This window comes from Numida meleagris, chromosome 2, assembly GCF_002078875.1.
Source record: "Numida meleagris isolate 19003 breed g44 Domestic line chromosome 2, NumMel1.0, whole genome shotgun sequence".
In the NCBI taxonomy this organism is placed as follows: Eukaryota; Metazoa; Chordata; class Aves; order Galliformes; family Numididae; genus Numida; species Numida meleagris.
The window spans coordinates 124492272-124514927 of NC_034410.1; the positions used below are offsets into that span (position 1 = coordinate 124492272).

The 22656-nt window shown below is 47.2% G+C and overlaps 1 long non-coding RNA gene across 1 annotated transcript; it reads right to left on the reverse strand.

The window, feature by feature from the left end:
- On the reverse strand, nucleotides 5804–22000 carry LOC110394671. Its single transcript, XR_002435792.1, has 4 exons — nucleotides 20844–22000; nucleotides 17074–17237; nucleotides 7274–7334; nucleotides 5804–5934 (listed from the first exon to the last, which is right to left on the reverse strand). It is a non-coding gene; the product is annotated as an uncharacterized LOC110394671 (long non-coding RNA).

Genomic DNA, 22656 nt, shown 5'->3' on the forward strand with positions numbered 1-22656 from the left:
CTTGGAGTTTTTTTTGCACTTCCTACCTCAGCTGCCCCAAGCCTCTGACACTGCTCTATCCACAACCACGAGGGGTTTCAGAACAGGGCAGGGGCAGCTTCTGCTGGCCCTGCAGCACAAGTGGACTTCTCTGAGGAGAAGTGTAGGAAAGGGATATTGCGGGCTGAGTGGCAGCAGAGGGACGCAGCTTTGGGTAACCACAATGGATGGAATGAGCGAGTTGCTTATTGCAGGGGGTGTCTGTTGGGCTAGCTGCCAAAATAGTCAACTCCATAAATAGTTACAATTCACATATACAGACATGTCCTAACGAACGCTTGCAGTACTTTCAATATCATTAAAATTTGCAGTTTCATTTTCCGGTGAGGACTTGGATTGATTTTTATTTGACCATGGCATTCATTTCAGTGAGCGGTGTGGTTGTGTCTCTGCCTTTTCTGCCCACGGAGGTAAATCGTACAGGAGGTGAGAAGTACAGCCGGCACAAGGCTCAGCATCTCGCCCCGTCTGTTCGGTTGCTGCAGGACAGGCAGAGTGGCTCTGCCACTGAAACATTTCTGCTTGTTTGTTCCTAATGTATGACTAGCGGGTGACTTAGGGCAGGTGATGTTGCAATACATTCCTAAGAAAATCCTGAGTAAGCTGGGATGGTGGAAGAAGGAAACCAGCAAACCCCTCAGAATGGCTGGGCTGGGCAGTTAGCACCTGTCCGTGCCTCTGGGCAAGTGAGGAAGGTGCTATCTGGGTGGCCAGAAGGCTGTGGAGAAAGCTTTGTAGGGGAATTTTAGCAGGTTGTACAGCAATGAATTACATGCCAAGGTGTGTCTTAGTGTGTTCTACAGTGGGAAGAATGAAAATCCAAATTCAGCATCAGAAATCAGATTAGTAGCATGAGGTCATGACTTCCACGTATGTCTAAAGGGAAAAGAATGAAGCCAAGACACCTCCAAACAAACTGCATTAGAAAGAAGCAGCCTGGCTTGCTCTAGCTTTGCCTCAGTTGCTGCCTGCGTGCTATCTCCACCCCAACCCTCAGCTTCCTCGCAGGGCTGACTCCACCCGGCACACAAAAGATGACACACACCATTGCTGGCTTGGAAAAACCACCGGCCTGCTGGCCAGCCTCTGGCCACTGAATGAAAAGAGGAGGGGAGCTCTGCTTGCCTTGTCCTCAGCAAAGGCGTTGTCTTAGTTTTAGCTGAGACAACATTGTTTCCTTCAGAGTGTCTGGAATGAGGCTGTGTTTTGGTTCTAGGAGAAAAACCATGCTGGTAACACACCAACGTTTATAGTTGCTGCTACTCAGTGCTGTACAGGGCTAAAGCCATTCTCAGCAAAGGGCCCAAGGAGCTGGAAGGGAACAGAATGAGGACAGCTGACTTAAACTGGCCAAAGGGATATTCCATGCCACATGACATCATGCAGAAGGAGTTTTGAAGGGGATGGGAGTTCATCTCTCTCACTTCTGTTGCTTGCTGGGCATTAGTTGGGCAGTGGGGAGCAATTGCTTTGTGCATCACTTGTTACGTACATTCATATATACATGTATAGTCATAACTTCTTTTCCTTTTATCTTAGTAAACAGTTTTATCACAACCCACAAGTTCTTTTTTTTTGCAATTCTCTTCCCCCATCCCACTGGGAAGGGGGGGAGTGAGTGAATGACTGCGTGGTGCTCAGCCACCTGCCGGGTTACACCACAACAGGTATTAATAATTAATTTAAATTAATACAGCCTCTCCTGCACCAGCTGCTGCTACTTATGCCTGGGGACCTTGGTGCTATGATAAAAGCTGGCAATGTGCTCAGGGAACCAGCAGCTAGGCCCTATTTCCACAGGGAGCCATGTGGAACGCAGGCCCTGCTGTGGCTCACCGCTGTTGCCCCAGTTTTGAGCAAGGGCAGAGGGGCCTGGCTGCAGGCCTGCAGGCTGGTGTTCTGCTGGCAGGAACGCACAACACATTCTGCGATGCCTGTGGGGAGATGTGGCTGAGGCTTTGGTCAAGGAGAAGCGGTGATCCTCGGGAATCCCCACACAAAATTGCACTTCCCACTGTCTGAGAAGGCTTCCACCTCATCCTGGCAGAGCTTTGGTAAGCCTGGGCAGTGCAGAGCCCCGACAACCTGTATTCCTCTTCGGTCCTGGCCGCTTCACCACAGCACTGCTGCTGCTTGAGTCTTGTTCCCCCGAGCTTTCCCTGGTGGCCTCATTCACAGCAAGAGCAGCCGTGGGCCTTGCAGCTGGGGAGAAGCAAGGGAGCCCTTGGGATGATCAGGTACCACTCAGTGCTCAGAGCTCACTCATAAGCACCAGCAGAGCAGCTCTGACACCGGGGGCTCTGCGGGCATCAGAAGGCAGTGCTGCATCAGCTGACATTGAGAATTTCTATCTAAAGGATCAGAATTTCTCTTTAATGACCACGGTAGCAAAACCCATGCCAGATGATCATCACAACCCGTTGTGCTTATGCTGTCAGAAGCAGAGGCGATACCTAAGCAGAGAGAACACACATTTGTTATAGTGCTGAAGCAGCCACGCCTAGGTGACGTGCAATCATCAGGAGGCAGAGCTCGATGTTTTCTCATTCTGTTGGTAAATGCTGCTATGATAGCAATAATTGAATTTCCATTTTGCAGCTCCGCATCAGGGTGGCAGAAAGCCACAGAGTGAAGTTGTTGGTTATTTTTTTCACAGGACATAGCGAAGGAAAAGCTGGCGAGCTCCTGAGGGATGGAAGGAACCAAAACGGAAAAAGCCAACAACCTGTAATACCACCTTCTCTGTGACCTTCTCACCCTGCTTCGCAACCAAGAGGGAACAAACCCCTTCTAATCGCTCGCAACGTCAGTCACCAGTTCTTCCTGCAAACATTGAACAACGATGTTTGTTTGCTTTAGGCTCCGTCTGATCCCTGGAGTGAGATGAGCTGTCCCGCTTTGTGTCCCTGGCAAACAGCTCGCTGCCTCCCGGAGGCCAGCATCACCCCTTCCTGTGGCTGCCCCCTGCAGCGGGGATGCTCGCTGGACCCTCGCGAGGTTCGCCATTGGAAAGACCAAAGCTGCTCATCTGTGCCCTGTATGCAGTCGTTATCTTCACAAACACTGGAAAATATTACAGCATGGACAGATGCATGAAGTATTTTCCATGAGAAGATTGCTCTGCTGCGGTGAACTGTGGCACAAAACACCCAAGCCCGGCTCAGAACTCACTGAAGCTCCAAGTTCAGCGGCATCCCTAGCACAGAGGATTAGGGGAGTATCCCTCTCCATACAGATGCAGACAAAGCCTGACAAATTCCTCCATGCTGCAGGGATGCTGCAGTGGGTCTCAGGGCTTGGTAAGGATGGTGGCATAGGAAGGCTGAGCTGAGAGCTGGAGCCCATCCAGTTCGGCCACAGTAGTAGTAGGAGTGTACAGCGATGCTGTGGTTATCTGCTTCATGAAGTAGAGAGTCAACAGCAGCCAGCAAGGAAGTTTTGCTTCCTCACCAATACTGTGAGGAGACCACAACTTCCTGAACCGCTCTTGCCGTTCAGAGCTTGCACTGCTCTCCAGTGGCTTATCTCTGATGACGTGAATAAATGCAAAGCGATGCTTGAAGGGTATTGGAAATAACAATACTCAGTGCCCGGGTGCGGTGCCAGTGGGGGCCTTTAGGCAGCTGAGTCTCACTGTGTGCCATGCAGTGCTCTCAGCTCCTGACCCTCTCCACTGCCAGGTTTGTCACTGAGGGCAGTGCTGTCCTTGCTGGAAGAGCTGGCACTATTAAAGATGCAATTAAGTAGCAGAGGCACTTAAATATTTCTAGAGGAATAGAGAGGAGTTGATCCCCCCTGGGGAATGGCTTTTATTTCCTGGGGCTTTCAGCTGCCTCAGTCCCGGCTTTCCACCTAACCCTGCTTGGCTGGGGATGGGATACATAAATACATACCAAAAATGCAAGAAATAAATCCTGGCAATAACACATGGCTGGGATGGGGCCCCAGCCAGCACCCTCGCCAGTGAAGTGCTGCTGGGCTGGAGCCGAGCATGGCCGCAGCCTCACAGGCTCGTTCCTGTACATTCCGCGTTCCCTCAGAAAGGTGCAGCCCTGGGCCGGGCTGAGGGGAGGGCAGTGTGGCCACAGTCCTGGTGAACAGCAGAACCCCACAGAGCTCCTGCTGGATACAAGCACGAGGCCGCCTGTCCTTGGGCCAGCTGAGGAGGCCACATCCCCTTCGTGACAAGTGTGCTGGAGCAGGTCTTAAGGAAACAGATATTTATTGGGAGAAAGCATCGTTTTGATTAAAGAACACGAGCCAGCAGGGACTACGTGCACATAACACAGCCTGCTGGGTTGGTTTGCCACTGAGCAGCCCGAAGCCCAGCCATAGGACTCCAGCCCAGGCTGCCCTTCACTGCCTTCCCAAAAAGCACTGCTCCGGGCCCAGGGGTGTTTCTGGCCACAGGCCCAAGAGCCAGCAGGGCCCAGTTGTCCCTGTGCTCCGAGGCATTGCTTAAGAGGCAGATTGTAAGCAATTGTAAGAATGTCCCAAAGCTCACATCACGGTCCAAAGTCTCGTGATGCTACAACTTTAGAGCAAAATCTCCCTGTTTGCTTTGGCTGCTGGTGCCTGTAAGTGCTTTGGTCGAAAAAAACACACCCCACTAAGTCCATGCTGACAGCACAGCATGGCACATTCCCATTGCTGCCCAATAGCACAGGCTCTTACACGGTTTGCTCCCCAAATATTTACTGAGTGGAGAAGTTACGCGCGGCCCTCGTGAACAATGCTGTGAATGAAACGTCATTTTCCTTTGCGTTTGCAGATGCATAACGAAAGCTGCACTCCAGCCAAGCCTCAAACAAAAATGTTTGCAGTCACCTCAGAATACTGTCCGGCTGCTGACTTTTTCAATAAGTTTACATTTCTTTTACAACTTGGAGAGAAAACGGGGCCTCTCTGCTAAGCCCTTTCCAATCCCCCCTGCCTGGCAGCACTGGACTTGCAGCCGATGCACGGACCTGCTGGGCCAGCCGGGTCACTGCAGCCGCCACTCGCCCTCGTCTCTCCTGGAGCATGCAGGTCTAAGTGAGACGCAGCTCACAGAAGTGATTTTGGAAGTCACTTCACTTGGCTGAGCCAGCGCTGGGGCTGGCGCTGCGGTGAGGAGCTGCGCTTCCAAAACGGGGCAGCGCTGGCAGGGGTGGTTTTATGGCAGCCAGCCTCTTTTGGAGCATGTAAAAGAGTGGGACAAAGGATCCCTTCTATAGAGCAAGGGAGGCAGGCGGGGGGTAGGTGCTTCTGGCACCCCTGCCTCGCTGCTGCTCCAGCCATGGCCACGGCAGCACCACTGCATCCCCGAGCTGCTGACCCGCCTCCAGAAAGGCATTTTTGGCAGACACGGTGCCTTTGAATCAAACCTATTGTGCAGCAGCTCTGCTGTCAGCTGGGCTGTCAGCTGAGAACTCTCCCTGCAGCTGCTGCTGGGAGGAGGGCAAAATGGCCTGGGAGGCTTGCTGCTGTTCTCCAGCAATACCTGGGCTGAGGGCTGAGGGCATCAGCGTGGCAGCTTCACCCACACGGTGCAACTGTAGCACAGGGAGATGGGGGCTGGTAAGAATGGTGGCTTTGTGTAAAGCCTCCACTCAGCGCTTGCAGGGCCCTGCTCCCAGGCACCCCACGCACCACACCCTCGCTCAAGGAGCAGCAGCATCAGCACAGGCCCCGGCCTCAGTTCTCCCTTTCCAGCAGGAACTGCCGCCTGGGCTCAGGACTGAGGCTGGGCACAGCGGAGCAGTCCCGTGCTGCCATTTGGAGTGGGTGATGTGAAGGGCTGTGCCGTCTCATGTCAGGAGCTTCATTACGAGAGACAAGTCCTTCGTGCCCTGGGTGACAAGGTGAGCTGCACGTGGCCTCGATTCATCTGCTGCATCCAGCATTTTTCAGAGACTGAAAACAAGCCACACCGCCTTGGTCAGTGTGAGCTAACGGCACGTGGGCTTCTTCAAAGGGAGCAGAGCTGTGGTGTCCTCCGACCGTCCCACCCATCCCCTGCATGTCAGGCACTGTCACTGCTGGCCACTGGGGGATGAGTCTGGAAGACGCCCAAGAGCAAGACTCCTATTTCTGCCTGTGACTATCTCTGTCTGATAAGGAAGAGAGGGGTAAAACTGAAAGATCATTCTCTGAGAGAGAAGAGCAGATGAAAAAATATACCAAAAACTGCAAAAGGTCAGGTTTAAAAGGGCTTATTGCTTAAACTTCCCCCTGCCAGGAAATGACCTTGAATATTCACTGTTTTGTTTGTTATTACAAACTTGCTTATGTTTATTTGATTCAGCTTGCTCCGTGCTGCTCCTTTGGGGTGTCTTTTCTGGGGTCACTCCCCTGTCCTTCTGTGAAGCCAGCAGTCCCAGCCACTGCTTCCCTTCTCTTCGTGCCAAGAGAGAAGGGGCAGGGAACAAAGCAGCAGAGCTGGTGCTTCCAGGGGAGAAAGCGTGGTCCTGTAGTTAACCAAAACCAGTCTCCCTGGAACAATCTCAAGCTAATGTTATTTTTATAATGTTAGGCCTACAATACTCTGAGTTAAAGGTGCTGCATTGTACTGTTACATGCATACGTTGCATGTATCTAGTGTTACATGCAGCAACACGCAAATCAGTGTCATCAGTTCCTTATTACTGCCATCTATATCTTATCAGATTTACTCAAAAAGTACGCATCGGGGCAAAATAATTAGGTATTACCAAACCCCCAGTTACCCTAGACTCATTCTGATCAGAAACACACAGCCATGAAATGGTATGTTGAGGCCACATACATGTACTGCATGTACGTACACTGTCTCTTTTTGCAGTGTCATCACTTCAGTGGTTAAAGTCTCATTTTTCTAACCACCAGCACAGCAAAATGGAAGTAGGCGACTTGTTTTGCTGCTCTGCTCCATATATCATTGCCGAGCATCAGCCACAAAAGGGCTCAGGAATTAGTGCTTAGCTGGCAGTTCTGCTGATAATGCAGGAGGCAAAGCAGCCTGCTCGTTTACAGCTGCATTGTCTCTGCTGACAGAACTAAACATGTGCTTTTGTCACTGTCAATAAACAAATTAGAAGGTGCTCAGAGAGACAGGAGCCCTGCCTACTCCTCTGTGTCAACAGGCCCAGAGAAGGGATGGGCTGTCAAGCAGCCAGCCCAGGAGATGGGAAGGAGGGAGGACCACCACCAGCCTACACGTGATCCTGCACCTCGCACCACCCTGCACCAAGGACATCAGGGTTTCCCTACCCACCTGCAGGGAGCAAGGAGACTGGACACACTGAAGAGGACCTGGATGAATCAACAGGAAATTCCTGAGGGGAAAAAAAAAAAAAAAAAAAAGAGCTTTACAGGAACACCAAACCTGAAATAACAGACCTCAACCCCAGGTTTTTCTGTTCAGGTCTCACACATGTCAAGGGGTTTATCCAAACTCCCAGTTTGAAGCTCTGCTCTGCAGCTGTGAGCACCAAACTCAGCCGTCCTTCTGCTGCTGGGCAAGGAGAGCACTTGGGCTTTGTAACTCTCCATCTCCCTCTCATTCATTGCAGAAGCTGCTATTTTTCCTGTGGATTTCTTATGGGACAATGCACTTCCCTCAGTGGAGCCTTCACTGTATTGAGGGCACGCATTCCTTCTTTCTGCCCAGGTGCTTCTCCCTCCTGTGTTTGATGTTTGGAAGAGCTACCTGCTGATGATTTCCAAGGTATCATAATAACAGGTGTCGCTTCTCTTATGCGTACCAGAGTGAAACTGCCCTTATGAGATCCAGAGACACGGTGGAATAAGAGACCTGCCGCTGTGGCTGTGGCTCCCTCTCTTCCTCTGGGTAGACCTTTCCTGCCTGCCTCACCCTGGCCAACTCCCCTCAGTTTTATCATTTTCTCACATGGTGCCACATGGTATGGAATATCCCTTTGGCCAGTTTTGGTCAGTTGTCCTGGTTCTGTCCCCTCCCAGCTCCTTGTGCCCCAGCCCCCCTCACTGGCAGGACAGTATGAGAAGCTGAAAAACTGAAATGTCCTTGGCTCTGTACAGCACTGCTCAGCAACAACTAAAACACTAGTGTGTTATTAACATTGCTTTTCTCCTAAAGCCAAAACATAGCATCATACCAGACACTATGATGACAATCAACTCTGTCCCAGCTGAAACCAGGACACACATTCAATGTCTTGCTATTTTTTGGTCCATCAGAACCACATGCAGCTCCAGTAACCCAGTTCTCTCTGCAAACAGGCAGCAGCCCAGTCAGGAACAGAGCCAGACTGCACTCCATCTCATCACCAGGTGCTGCAGAATTTTACAGATCAGCTTTGTGAGCTCTACAGCGACTGACGTACTAAGCAGTTGTACCTCACAGTCCTTCATAGGTGCGTCTGTTTTCTCACCAGTCTTGGCCAGCTTATCACTAAGTCCATCAGCAAGGTGACGGGCTCCCCGAACATGTTCATTCACATTTTATGGCTTAGTTAATGATGCAAAAGAAAAGGTTTATAAGAGTTAGGATGCAGTACATGGAGAGACAGACAAGCTGATCAGTGGACATCCTGTCCTTCTCCCACTCTGGTGGACACAAGTTCACTGAGCACAGAGACACAACTCATCAATCTTTCACCTCCTTCTCTTTGATCTTTCTGCTTTTGCCATATTTGTTGGTGCCAGGGCAAGCTCTGCACAAAGCCACTCCCACACAGGAGGCAGCTGAGCCCAGCAGCACCATGCACAAGTACCTGAACATACGACATGCCTCACATTACCGGCTCACCTCCAGGTCCAGTGTCACTTCTCTCTTTGCCTCATCAGACTTTCACTACAGGAGATTTATTTCCAGTGGTAGGTTTTAATTTTTAAAAAAACAGTTTCAATTCTACTCTTTATTCTGATGAACTTGAGCAGCTTTAACGGAGCTAAACATGCACTTATTCTTCTAAAATTGCTTTTTATCATATGACTTTTCATTTTCTAATTACTCCATCAAAGCTTGGAAAATCAGATTTCCTATGGTCCGTGTTTCAGATGAAGGCTCAGTGCCAGTTTGCTATGGGTATTAAATACAAAGCCAAGATGAAAGAGTAAAAGCAACCCTTGTGTTTGATACAGAAGCTGACAGTGCTGTTCCAAGGCATGTTTCAGACAGACCTGTGCAAACTGATTTGGAAAGGAAAACTCAGCTGTAGGCTTTCTGAGATAATTCAGTGCTAACTGAAGCAAGGATCTCTCCCTCGCTCCCTTTTTAATCTAAACTTTATCAGAAAAACAGAGACATCCTTAATATTCCTAACACAAATCATGCTCAATTCCAAAAATATTTTGCCTCTGAGTATGCAGGGAAATGAGCTTTTCTGTCCCGCATCCTACCCCAGTGACTCACTGCACAGAGCAGCCCAGAGTGCAGAGCATCCCCGCACAGAGACCCGGCAGCAGTGGCAGCACTCAGCCAAGTGCATGCCAGCGCAGCTCACAGGCTGCGAGACTTACTGCACAATGGGTACAAAGTGTGTATTTCGGTATGTCCACTATGTGACATGCATTTAAGCTCTGAGAGCTCCAATTTAAAGCACGCTAAGTGCTGGTTTTCCTCCATGTTCTACCAGTTTTGTATTAAATATCCAGTTTAGCCGCTTCAAGACAAAATCGTGCCCTTGTTGTTTATGAAGAATTGCCTCTGATGGCCACTCAATCCTTTCTGTAAGGTAAACATGAGGGAAAAAGAATCAAAGAGAATATTCACAGGTTGGCCCTGCTTCTCCCTTACACAGTGTTCTCTGCCTGCAGTGAGTGCACCCTCCCGGACACCGACTCAGGAAAATAAAGCATATGTATTCTCAGTGCTGTTTTAAGAGATGCTGATTCTTTAACAAATGCCATGGCAACACGCATATGTAAGCTCAAAAGGCACAGCTGGATGATGGAGCAGAGGCAGGAGTAGAAGCAGACTCAGGTCCCATGCACCAGCTGCACCCCTCGCACTCCTCTCTGGGCAGAGGCAACTCACTAAACCATTGATATCTCACACACTGAGCAACACTGAATAGCTCTCTGCTTCCAGCTTTGGGAATTTCACTTTCTCAGCAAAGGCTCTGTAGAGAGGAAAAGCCAACACAAGGGAGGGGCAAGGCTCCCTTGGTGAGAGATGCAGGTAGAAGGGAGGAGTGCAGTGAGTATACACTCACAGTGTGCTGTGTTCACCCAGCCGTGCTGCCCCAGCTCCTCGTGCAGACCTGGGCACAGCCATAGCCCCACAGACCACAGCTCCGGGGCACCTGCGTCAGGGGGTGAGCTCACCCTCAAGCATGGGACGGACCTGGATGTGTGAAGCCCTCGCCTCCAGGGCACTGTGACCTGGCTTGCAATCTGCTTTGCAGTGACCCAGGCATCTGAAAAAACTCCAAACCATTACTGATTATTCATGCAGTATGCTGGATGTGCTGGCAAACAGCTCCTGGAGACAAACTGTTCTGGCAGTCAGACAGATACCTTATCGGCTCTCATCTAGACAAGGAACTATTTGCTTTCCAGTAGGTACTACATGAAGTCCTTGAGGATTCCTTCGCACCACCCACCATCTCAAGACCCGACCCAAAGTGCACAGGAGTCCATGTTCAGACTGACTCCAGTCACACTATGATCTCTTTTTGCTGGTCAAAATAAATGCTAATACAATGCAGGTCTTTACACACAATATACCCTTCCTAAAAAGAAAGTCAAGGGTATACTTGTTTGCTTTATGGTTCATACTGCTGCAACAAATAAAAATACCAAGCTGAATTTCAAGAAATAAATAGAAGTGATGCACAGAATTTATGGGTGCATGAAACATCATGGAGCTCACTGCTTCTGGTGAAAGTGAGAATGAAAAATGTCCTCCCTCAGACAATTCTAAATGAATGAGCAACATTTTTTAATTACAGAGATGGAAACGCTTCTTTCACTTTTCCTCTGAGCAAGAGGAGAGAAATAAAACACTAGACTTGCACTACAATAAAGCTAATTTCTGAACTGAGCTGTAACTATGGTAACCTTCATTCATAGTGTTTAACTGGGAGTATAGATAGTGTACTCGGCAAGCCTGAAGAAATTACCTACAGCACTGGCTTACAAATGTTCCAAAGACATGATCTTTAACAAAAATTCAGCTTGGTAAGAAGTTTAAATTTGCATAAACATAAATTTGCACTTGACATTACTTCTGTATTCCCTGATTAAGTTGGTTATAGGGACACGTCTTCACCAAACAGCCAAGTGTTATGAGAAATATGTTTCAAGATGACAGGCAAAGGAAAAAAAAAAAGTGAATTCCAAAATTCGGTGTTAACATAAATCTTAGTAGAACGTGCTGTGATTGTGCAGTATAGTGTTAAAAGCTGGCAATGCTACCAGCAGTAATGATTTTAGATTTCCTTGACTGTACGAAAGCAAGAGGTGGCACTGAGCCAGATTCTCCTCTCACTTCAGATGCCAGGAGGGAGCTTCCCTTGCCAGCTGCTGCCAGACACGTGGTACAACAATTGTTTTGCACTGCTTCGTAGGGTGGCCTTCTTCCTGCTCATTTCTGAGGAGATTATGTCTCTGAGTGCCCACTGCTGAAGCAACGTGTCACAGTGGCGGTGGATCCCGAGGTTGGGACCAACTACAGCACGAGCTGCATCGCCAGTCCTGCCCAGCTGCTCAGCCACGGAGATGGGGTGGTGGGGGCAGCTCCCAGAGAGCACCTTTTCTGAAAGGCTCCAAATTCAGCAGATAGCGGGAGCAACCTCGCCAAGGAGGGAAAAATAGGGATTAGAAGTTATTTGTGCAAACTTGTGTTCAGCAAGCCTTTGCATTGGGGTGCGCTCTCTAAGGAGAGAGGCTTGTAACAGCTGCAGGCAGCTGGTGCAGAAAGCGGCTGTAGCTGAAAGAGGATAAAGCAAAAGAAAGGAAAATAATCATTTTCAAAAATCAAAACTCTTTATATATTTGAAGCTGTCTTGCTTGAGGCAGCTACTCCACTTGCTATTTATTGGCTTTCAAAAGAAGAGGAAGAATGCTGCAGATGCTTTGATGTTCGCTATACCAATGCATGGCGTGGAACTAACAGCAGCAGAGCTGAGGATGACAGTCCCCTTAACCAGAGTTCACCCCACAGTACTGATTAGTGGTGCCTGGATGCAAGAAAGAAGGAATTTCTACTCCCCACGGATGGGTGGCAGGGCTCTTATCACTGAACCTTCTCCACAGCATAACAGCAGAGCCCTGGTGGGGTCAGAGACACGCGGCTTCTCAGCACCTCACCTGATGAACACCCGTTGGCAGCAAGGCCAACCAGCCTTGGACATGGTCACAAAACCTGAGGAAGAGGTAAGAAAGGCTCCTGACAGCGCTGTGATTACTGCAGGCGTGCTGAGACCTTGAAAACCTGAGGGTCTGGTGCTGTGAGCGCTGTAAGCATGGCCTTAAGGAATGGCCCTGCAGAGTTGGAAGATACTATAGTCCCTTCTCCCTTAGTTGAGTTTTCCTCACATCATGTACAACATCACTGCTCACAAGAGGGTTGGCACTGCTGGTTACAAGCACTCTGGGGCGGCATTTGAGACCAGGAGGTAAGGCTGTTTTCACAGGTCATCCTTAAGCATGTAACCCAGCCCTCTTTTTTTTTCTTTTTTTTTTCCTCCTTTCTTTCTTTCTTTCTTTCTTTCTTTCTTTTTTTTTTTTTTTTGGAGGAAGCAAAACAACATTTTAAAACTTTTCTTTCCTGACACGACTGGAATGTTTGGGTGTGAGCCTTGCTGTAGTAAGCGATACAGCCAACGCTGTGCGGCAAGCCCAGTGCCTGCAAGCACAGGCTGGGCACGGGGAGTGCACATTGTGGGCACATGGCAGCCCGAATATATCTCAGGCTGGAAGCGGTTCAGAGCTGCCAACAACGTGGATTTGCTAATCAAAACCCCGCATGGCTGAAGGACGCAACGCACTGACCTTTCCTATGGCCCTGGGAGCGTTGCAGCAGCCTGAAATGACTTCCTAGAGCTGCTGCTGCTGCTGAAGTCAGAGAAGACTCTTTGCCAGCACTGTGGCTCTGTACAAAGCACCTTTTTCATATCTGCTTTTCAGAGAGAAGGAAGGACTTATCTCTCATTCAACAGGGCATTCAGATACCATTTCCAGATTGCTACAGTGGCTTCATTCAGTTACACGGGCTTCAAATTAAAAGTTAATGAAAACTAACACACTTCTCCTTTCTCCCGAGGGGAGAAACACTCTCCCATTTAGATGGCTGAGAAAATTAAGTCAGAAGAAAACTCCTCCTTGTTTGACAAAGGGTGCGGGATCTCTCGGAGCTTCTGCACATTCCTACGTCAGTATTGTTGCTGTCATTTTGAATCAAATGCGCTCCTTTTCCAAGGGTGTGTTATAACAGCCTCCTACACATCAGTGCGTGTGCGAGTGAAGTTTTATTAGGTCTGATGGGCACCCTTTGTCTTCTCAGGAAATGATTAAATGGTGTCCTCAACAAGCTGACAATCGGAGGGTAGTAGAAATTACAGACTCATGTTTGGCACAGAGTGTCGCATTCACAGCTGTACTGAGTGCCTGCCAGGAGCCATCTGCCTACAGAACATGCCGTCTTCTAGTTGCTCGACCTGAGATAGCTCAAGAGGGAAACAGCAATGTGAGAGAAGCGAACGGGCTTTCTTTGTGCAGATCTCTTTTGCTTGGTTTTATAGCTCTCGGGAGGAAAGTGAGTTTGTTGCCAATTTCCAAGTGATGGCAGGTTCAGGCAGTGCTTTCCAGAGTAACCCAAGGCGTTGCTTTTTGACCCTGGGTAAGGTTTTCCTTCCTTATCAACACGCAAGAAAGATATAAACCTTTCAGTTATATATTCTACCTGCTGATACACACAAATATACAATAGCAAGACTTGAATCTAGGAAAATCACTGAGATTGTTGTTGTTGTTGTTGTGATCATCTCTTAAGGCTTCCTAGCCCCTGGTCTCCCTTGCACCAGCCCCTCTTTATGGTCAGTCCTGTGTGATTCTAGCAATCACCCCAGTCATGTTTCTGGCACTGGTTACACTGCAACAGACTTTATACAGTCCCTCGATTTAACAAGACATGTACAAAGTTCTTGTTTTTCTGAACACGGCAAAAAACATCCAGGCAAACAGCAGGAGCCTACCTGTGCTCACATTCAAGCCTTTTCCAGGAAGCCCTTTGCCCTACTGTTCGCTTTTTTCTGTCGTTTTTAGTGTCATGCCCCTGAACTCACTTTGCCCTCACATTTTTACAGTGTTTTTGGTTGGTTTTTTTTTTGTCCCTTTTTTTCTCTTACATGCACATTTGTGATTCAGATTCATGGCTTACCCACTTTCTGTCTGTGCCATTTACCAGCATGCTGTAGTACCAATCTGCACTGGATTTACTGTTGCCTAATCTGGTATTAGATCCTGCTCCCTTGGCCCTGCTGCGTGCTCTTCCCTGCTGGTGACTGCTGCCTGTCCCACTCTGCCTGCTGAGCCGTCTATGAAGCTGTGCCCTGAAGTGCCCTGAAACAATCCAAGCTTGAAAGTATTTTTTGGCCATACTTTAAAGTATGGCCAGACACTGGGGTTAGCACTCGGGCATGGGTGCTGACTTGGAGGGCCAGGGAGGGGACATGAAGGAGGAAGCAAGAAAGAGCTTCCTATGGATGAGGTACAGCTGGATGGCATAAACCAGGCAAGCCACAGAGCGAACAGAAACCTGCCCAAAGAACTTCTGTTATCTGTTTTTGTGCCTCTTACCAGCATTGCTATGACTAAGCCAGACTACCCATGAGTGTAGTGACACACTCGTCACTGCAAGTGGGTTGACCATTGGGTGGAACAAAACACTCAAGTACACACTTCGATTATGGACCTAATGTTTTCCATTGAGAACAAACAGTAAGGGATAGTAATTATCGTGAGCACTGAAAATGAATAAGCATTAATACTGCCTACGATGACAATATTTGTGAATGAACTTGTTTTCGGAAGACTGAAAGTAAATATTTTATTCACTGCCTCGTGTGTAAATGCATAATGATACAGGAATGCATATAAAAGAAACAGGAATATTGTGACACTGCAGTTCGTTAAGGAGGCAGTAATATTGACTTCAAGTCCGTCAGTCCTTGATAACCAATGCTGTAATTTAAAACGTAAATGCCTTTCTGAGCTCATCTATTCTGAGCTGGATAGGGCCCAGCATGTTTCAGTTTTTAAATAACTCATTCCCATGACCTTTGCAACTCACTAACTTACACAACAGCGCAAAAAAGAGCCTCATACACATGACTCAGGCTGCCTTAGGGTTGCTGAAACTTAAGAAGGCAGCCTACATAGCATAATCACAAGCAAAAAGAAAATAAAAGACTGATTATATAACATCCAGTCAAATTGAACAAATCTCTGCAGTTATACAAAGCTGAGGGCTGCAGAGGTGCACCCAAAGCCCAAAGAAGTTTGAATGAGACACCCTGATGTGGCCGGTCTTTAGTCCCAGTGCTTTGTATTGGAGCTAGCAGAAGAAATAATGCTTCCTCTCAAAATGCACCGTAGCAGTCGCCTTAATGAATGTCTTTCTGATGCTCCTGGATCTTTCTGGAGCATCCTCACAGGCACAGTCCATCTGTGGGGAAATCTGTGATTTTGCACCACCTCCCTGAACCCTGCCATCAGGGCATCATTGATCTGTGCAGCTGAATACTTAGGTTATTTGGAGTTCCAAACTAAATTCAGCACTGGGCTGGAATCTAGTGGCACAGAGGTGCCAGTCTATGGCAAAACAACAGCTGGGATTCCTAAGTGACCTTCTAAAAAATTCCTGAGGACAAGAAAGGCACTCTGAAAGCAGGCCTGGTGGAAATGGTCACGGTCAAGCTTTATTTTACAATTAAAACCTTGCTCAGGAGCATAGCTTTGTTCTGCTGAGATCGACAGGATCTCTCAGAGGTGTCTATCTCCAGTTCCTCAACACCATAAAGAAGTTCAGACTTCTCTTCTAAGACAAGGTTTTGTTCCTTCCACCAGTTCCTGTCTTACTGTGGAACAGCCCAGTAGCAAACACTTACAGAATCATAGAATCATTAAGTTTGGAAAAGACTAAGATTACCTAGTTCAACCACTGACTCATCCCCACCATGCCCACTAACCATGTCCCTCAGTGCCACAGCTACATGTTTCTTGAACATCTCCAGGACAGTGACTCCACCACTTCCCTGGGCAGTCTGTTCCAATGCTTCACCACTCTTTCTGAGAATAAATTTTTCCTGATATCCAACCTGAACCTCCCCTGGTGCAACTTAAAGCCGTTATCTCTTGTCCTCTCACTAGTCACCTGGGAGAAGAGGCCGACCCTCACTTCAGCACAACCTCCTTCCGGGCAGTTGTAGAGAACAATAATGAGGTCTCTCCTGAGCCCTCTCTTGTCCAGACTGAACAATCCCAGTTCCCTCAGCTGCTCCTCGTAAGAGTTGTGCTCCAGATCCCTCACCAGCTTCACTGCCTTTTTTTTGACATGCTGCAGTGACTCCATGTCTTTCTTGTAGTGAGGGGGACAAAACTGAACACAGCACTCGAGGTGCAGCCTCACCAGGGCTGAGTACAGAGAGACGATCACCTCACTGCTCCTGCTGACTACACTATTTTTGATACAAGCCAGGATGCCATTGGCCTTCTTGGCCACCTGGGCACACTGCTGGCTCATGTTCAGTTGGCTGTCAGTTAACACCCCCAGATCCTTTTCCTCCACACAGCTTACCAGCCACTCTGCCCCATGCCTGCAACATTCCATGGGGTCGTTGTGACCAAAGTGCAGGACCCAGCACTTGGTCTTGTTGAAGCTCATACTAGTGGCTTCAGCCCATTTATCCAGCCTATCCAGGTCCCTCTGTAGGGCCTTCCTATCCTCAGGCAGATCAACACGACTTGGTGTCCTCTGCAGACTTATTGAGAGTACACTCAATCCCCTCATCCAGAACTCAATCCCCTCATCCAGTTCCCTTGAACTGGAAAACAATGGTATAATTTTTACCTTCTGTCCAGACTTACTGTTTCTCCAGAAGAGTATTCTGACTGTCTGGCCACAGGTCAGCTGAGGTGATAGTAATCCTTACTCCTGCAGTGAAGACTGGTCTCCGACACACAGGAATCTGCCATTCCTTGGCTCAGGACATTGACCAGGGCTCTGTCACCTTCTGCTGACAGCTCTTCACCTGGAAGAACAGAGTAATTTACTGGATCTAGCCTTACAACTTCAGATCTTTTTAAACATTTTTATTAGTTAGACTATATTGTCAGGTATTTGCCTGTGGCTTGACCTAAGCTAATCATTTCCATAGCCAACAGCAAAGTATTTTCTTTGTTTTGTGCAGCACACTGTCCAGGGACAAGCAGACAAGCCAAGCTGAAGGTAAGAGGATAAAACAAACACATTTTTGGTTTGTTGTTTAAAAACACAAATAAAAACTAAACACACAGTATAAAACAATCAGAAAATATTTATGTAGGTGGGTTCACCTGAGATAGTGATTCTATTTATCAAGGAAAACAGTAACCTAACTCATCTTTCCTCTAAGGAAAAAAGAACAAATGCTTATGTTTTTGCATCACATACAAGTTTTAAATCCCAAAGGATACAGCCAGATGTTACTTTCCCAGTGTTTAGGCAAGGGTAAACTGCAGGAAAGCAAATAGCGTGAAAGTGCTCTCTTTTGTCTGGTAGTCTTTTGAACCTTCCCTGTTAAAAGAGGAAACGGGACCTAATATAACTCAGGGCCCTGAGACATCTAAGAGAGTAGTTCAGAGTCTGCTCCTGGTTCTAAATCTAAATTTCTGATTTAATTTCCATCACTACTTCCCACTCCAACGTACGCTCTAACGCCAAGAAGATTGCAGTCATTGGAACAGATTGCTTTTCTCATTGCTGAGGATGTTATTGCTCTTTAACGTTTACATTTGCCTAGTGAGATCTAAACTCGAATCAGACAGCTGTTTCTACCCACCATCACTGGCTTTCTGTCTCTTGACTGAAGTGATCTTAAGCATGTTCAATTTCAGTCTCCAAAAATCTTTAATTTCAGAAGTATTGGGTATGATAGAATGAAACTGGGATATCACTGTTCTAGCAGTATTGGCTAAAAAATATTTCATCTCTTGCTAACTGTAAACTACTTTTCCTTCTGGAAAAATTCAGGCAGATTCCTCTCCCCTCCCTAATTTCATCTCCACTGCTTCCCCTGGAGCCTCCTGAATCTTCTACAGCAGCCACCATAACTGTAAATGCACATGCTTTTTTAAATGACGGTAGCAAATTTTTAAAAATGCACACAACAACAGCTGGAAAAGGAATTTGGCCCTTCAGAGCCAAGATAATTCTTGGAGCCAACACATTGCTTCCACGTAGAACAGATACTGATGATATCTTAAGCATAATTCTTGAAGCTTGCCAAAAGCACTTTTCCACTAACATTTTAGTGCAGTATATTCTTTATCAAGTTGCCAGATGCTTGATTCCTCAAGTTGGATAACAAATCCTGAAAGATCTACTCAGATGAAGTACGTATGCTAGTACACAACTCCTATCAAATGCAAGAAATGCATTTAATTATCTGCTAATTATATTTGAGGAGTATGATAGGACAATGCGAAGAAGTCCTGAAAGGCAACAGTCAACAGACTTAATCTGAGCAAAGAAAACTCTGCTTAAGGAAAAAAACCCTTCAAACTGAAAGTGGCAAAGCACGAGAAGCGGGGCTCAGGCTGGCTGCAGTCTGTCCTCAGTGATGTACTAAACTGGACTGGCCAAGATCCTGAACAGCCTCACTGAGCTCTGAAGTTGGCTTTGAGTAGGGAGCAGGGCTGTGTGACCTCCTGAGGTCCTGTCTGACCTAGATTCTTCTCTGATTCTAGGATGCTGGATCCCAGCTGTTTTCAAAACATAAAAAGCTGCCAGACCCACTGTTTCATTTTGGAAAGGAACTAAGAGTGAAGATACGAAGAGCCTCCAAGGAGACAAAGAACATCAAACTATCCTTGGGTCCCACAGTGATAGCAAAATACCCCCTGAAAGCAATTCCCTCTGCAGTTCCCCATTAGCCTCCCCTCGCTTGTATTAAAAAAAAGACAGCAGGGAAAGAGGAGCCGTCTCTATGACCCTCCTGCAGAAGGTGGCTCGGTGCTGCTACTATAAGGTTGACACTCTTAAGAGATGTTTTTAAAAAAACACCTTTTGCAGGGCTTACTGTAGAACTTCAGAATCTTCAGAAAGCCAAATCCAGCTGCGTTAAAGGAGCGCGAATGCACCATACACTCCCTGAGAGGGCAGCAGAATATATGAATGTGCAACCTAAGCCCTTCTTTGAAGCAGACTGAATGAAGATCATAAGCCATCACTGCCTGCAGGTATTCTGTCTGCTTTGAGAACTGATTACAAATTTATTTTTGCCATGTAATGCTCCTGAATTTTGTTAAAAATAAATTATTGGATCAGACTTGCATTACTGTCATTGCTTCTGTAGCGCTTTCAGGGAAGGTGACAAGATAAGTTCAGTCTCGTCCTATTCCTCCCACTTAATCAGTGCATGCCATAATTCTCTCCCTTATTTTCCCCCTTATTAGGCTTTTCTTTTGGCTTTCAAAACTTGTATGACTCTTCTATTTTTTATGCTCCTGGTTGGTAAGGCAGCATGCCAGATAGGAGTGTTTGATCTGTGCATACAACTAGGAGCCAGCTTTTGCAGGTGACTGCTCTTTTCACTAGGCGTGGGAGCAAAACAGCATTTCTGAAACACTGGGCAGCGATATTATAAAAATGTTAACCAGTCAGGGGACATAAAATCAATGGAGGAATTACTCTGCATTCCTGGACCTGCTTTCAGTAAAACTGAGCCGATAAAATACTTACTCGTTAGGCACAAAAACTTACTTAAACTAGGAGGTTATTACAAACATTTCATTTAAAACAAAAATGCATTCTTATGATCTGTAATGCAGTTTTCCCTGGAAAACTTGTGAAGAAAGCTTGAAGGTAACCGCTGCAGCACTTTAGCTGCAGTGATAATGCATAGCTCTATTGATTCTGCAATGCAGAATTACCCACTGTTGGCCACAGACACAGCAAACAAGAAATGATGTGTGTTATTAAACTCAGATGGTAACCTTTTCAGGGTGAGATTTCACGGTTTTTGGAGTAGCTACAATCACCAGTGTGAAGAAAACCTAACTTTCCAGTCAGCCTGCAACACATAGCTTCTGGCACGCTAGCTGCACTCGTATCAGTTTAGGACTAAAATGTCAGCCAAGTTTTACTATTTCATCCTTCATTTGTGGGATTTACTTGAGGCTTCTGTGGCCAAATTCTCTTCTCACACAGTATTTTAAAATTCACATTTTTTTCTTTTTTTTTTTTAAGATATGTGGTATCATTAGGATATAAGACAGGGAGCCACAGACTCTGGTATCAGCTCTTTTGGCCTTAAATCAGGGGAAAAAAGGGGATTAATAAGATCAACAGGGTGGCTATAACACTAACCTTGCAATTTCACGGCATGTTATGGGGAACTGAACTAATGGTCACAAGATGTTCTGAAGACCAAGATTGCTACATGCTAATTAATTTGAGGATTTTTTTTTTCTCCATAGACAACTACAGGCAGTGACTTTTTCTTCAGATATCAAACACAAATCCACTCTCCAAAACCCTTATTGGGAATAGGAGGTGATCAGCTGTGATTTCATCCCAGTCCATTTCTGTATATCTACTCATTCAACTATGACTTAAATAGACCCAGGCATGGGTTTATCTTCCTACAGCCTTTTACCTTCTGATGGAGAAAGAAGATGCCGTAATTGTACCTTCTTACACAGTCTTTAGGAACATTTCTAATCTCAGCTGCTTTACAGTCACTCTAGCTGCAAGTAGAAAATTATGTAAATGGTTGTTGTTACAGCACTCCGCCAATCTATTTCTATCCATGTGCTACTGTTAAAAAAGAACGTTAATTATTCATCTTCCATGGCATACAATGAAATATTTTATGTACAGAGGTGTCTGTCATATATGGTTAACTTGCTTTTTATTCCAAAATACAGCGCCAAGAGTAAATGATGTACATTTCTAGAAAAATAAATATTAATATGTCACTGAGAACATCAATAAATGATCATTTTAATATTTTGTGCTTTCAGCTGCTACGGTGAAAGACGTGTACACTGAAGGATGGCATTGTATCTTCCCAGCTGGTTTCCACACACAGGGTCACCAGGCAGTACCTCCCACTTTCTTGTATCCCAGGTAGGCCTCTAGTGTCTTCTGGGTAATAAGCACAGACATTTTCCTTTGTTTTCTCTACTCATTTCACCACACATCTGTAAACAACCTAGCATTGTTGGGTAAAGACGTAAATACAGTAAAAATTCAGGTTTTGTTATAGCTATGAATGGAATGCTAGTTGCAATACTCTGCAAGTGAATGTCTGCTGCCAGCACCACAGCAAAGCAGGTATCTTGGCCACATGATCATTAAAAAGCATCTATAAGCAGAGATGATCAAGGAAATCTAAACCTTGTTGAATTTATGTATTTTTTGCATTCAGAAATCATGGAATAGTTTGGGTTGGAAAAGACCGTAAAGATTGTCTAGCTCCAGGCTTCCTGCCATGAAAAAATGAAGAAAGAATGAAGGCTTGCTCAAAGCATCGCCCAAGTGTAGGCAAAACTGAAAGCTGACTCAGAGACATGGAGCGGGACAGGTTTGGATCTAACACAGAGGGCTGGGGAGGCTGCAGCACCCTTCTGGGCAGGACCGTGTGTCCCAGCAGCAATCAGCCTGGGCAGGCAGCAGCTACCAGAGCCGTAGTGTTCCCCCGCCTGCATCCCCTTGCCCTTGTCTGGACTTGGGCTGGTGAGGGCAAAACACTGGGGAGCAAATCATAGAATCATAGAATTGTTCAGGTTGGAAAGGAACTTCAAGATCATCAAGTCCAACTGCAGTCTAACCATACTACCCTAACTCTAACAACCCACCACTAAATCATGTCCCTGAGCACCACATCCAAACGGTTTTTAAACACATTCAGGGATGGTGACTCAACCACCTCCCTGGGGAGCCTGTTCCAGCTCTTAACAACCCTTCCTGATATCCAACCTAAACCTCCCCTGGTGCAACTTGAGGCCATTTCCCCTTGTCCTGTCACCTGTCACCACTGAGAAGAGACCAGCCCTGCTCTCGCTGCAATCACCTTTCAGGTATTTGAAGAGAGCAATGAGGTCTCCCCTCAGCCTCCTCTTTCCCAGACCAAACAGCCCCAGGTCCTTTAGTCTCTCCTCGTAGAGCATATTCTTTAAGCTCAAACGGCAGACGGAAACCCCGTTCCCCAAGGTGAGGGCAGGGCTCCGGCAGAACCACCACGCGCGAGCCGCGCCCCGCCACCGCCTGCGCTTCAGAGTGGGGCGTGGCCTCGCCTCACGCACGGCGCGGCTGAGAGGAGACAGGGAGGGGGCGGCGCTGCGCCACGATCGCGTTCGCGCCTTCCCGCCCCTGAGCGGTGCGTGCGCGCAACGCCCCCTTCTTCCTCCCCGCTCTGGGCTCCCTCAGCCGCTGCCGAACCTCCGCGTCACGTGACCTCCTTGCCC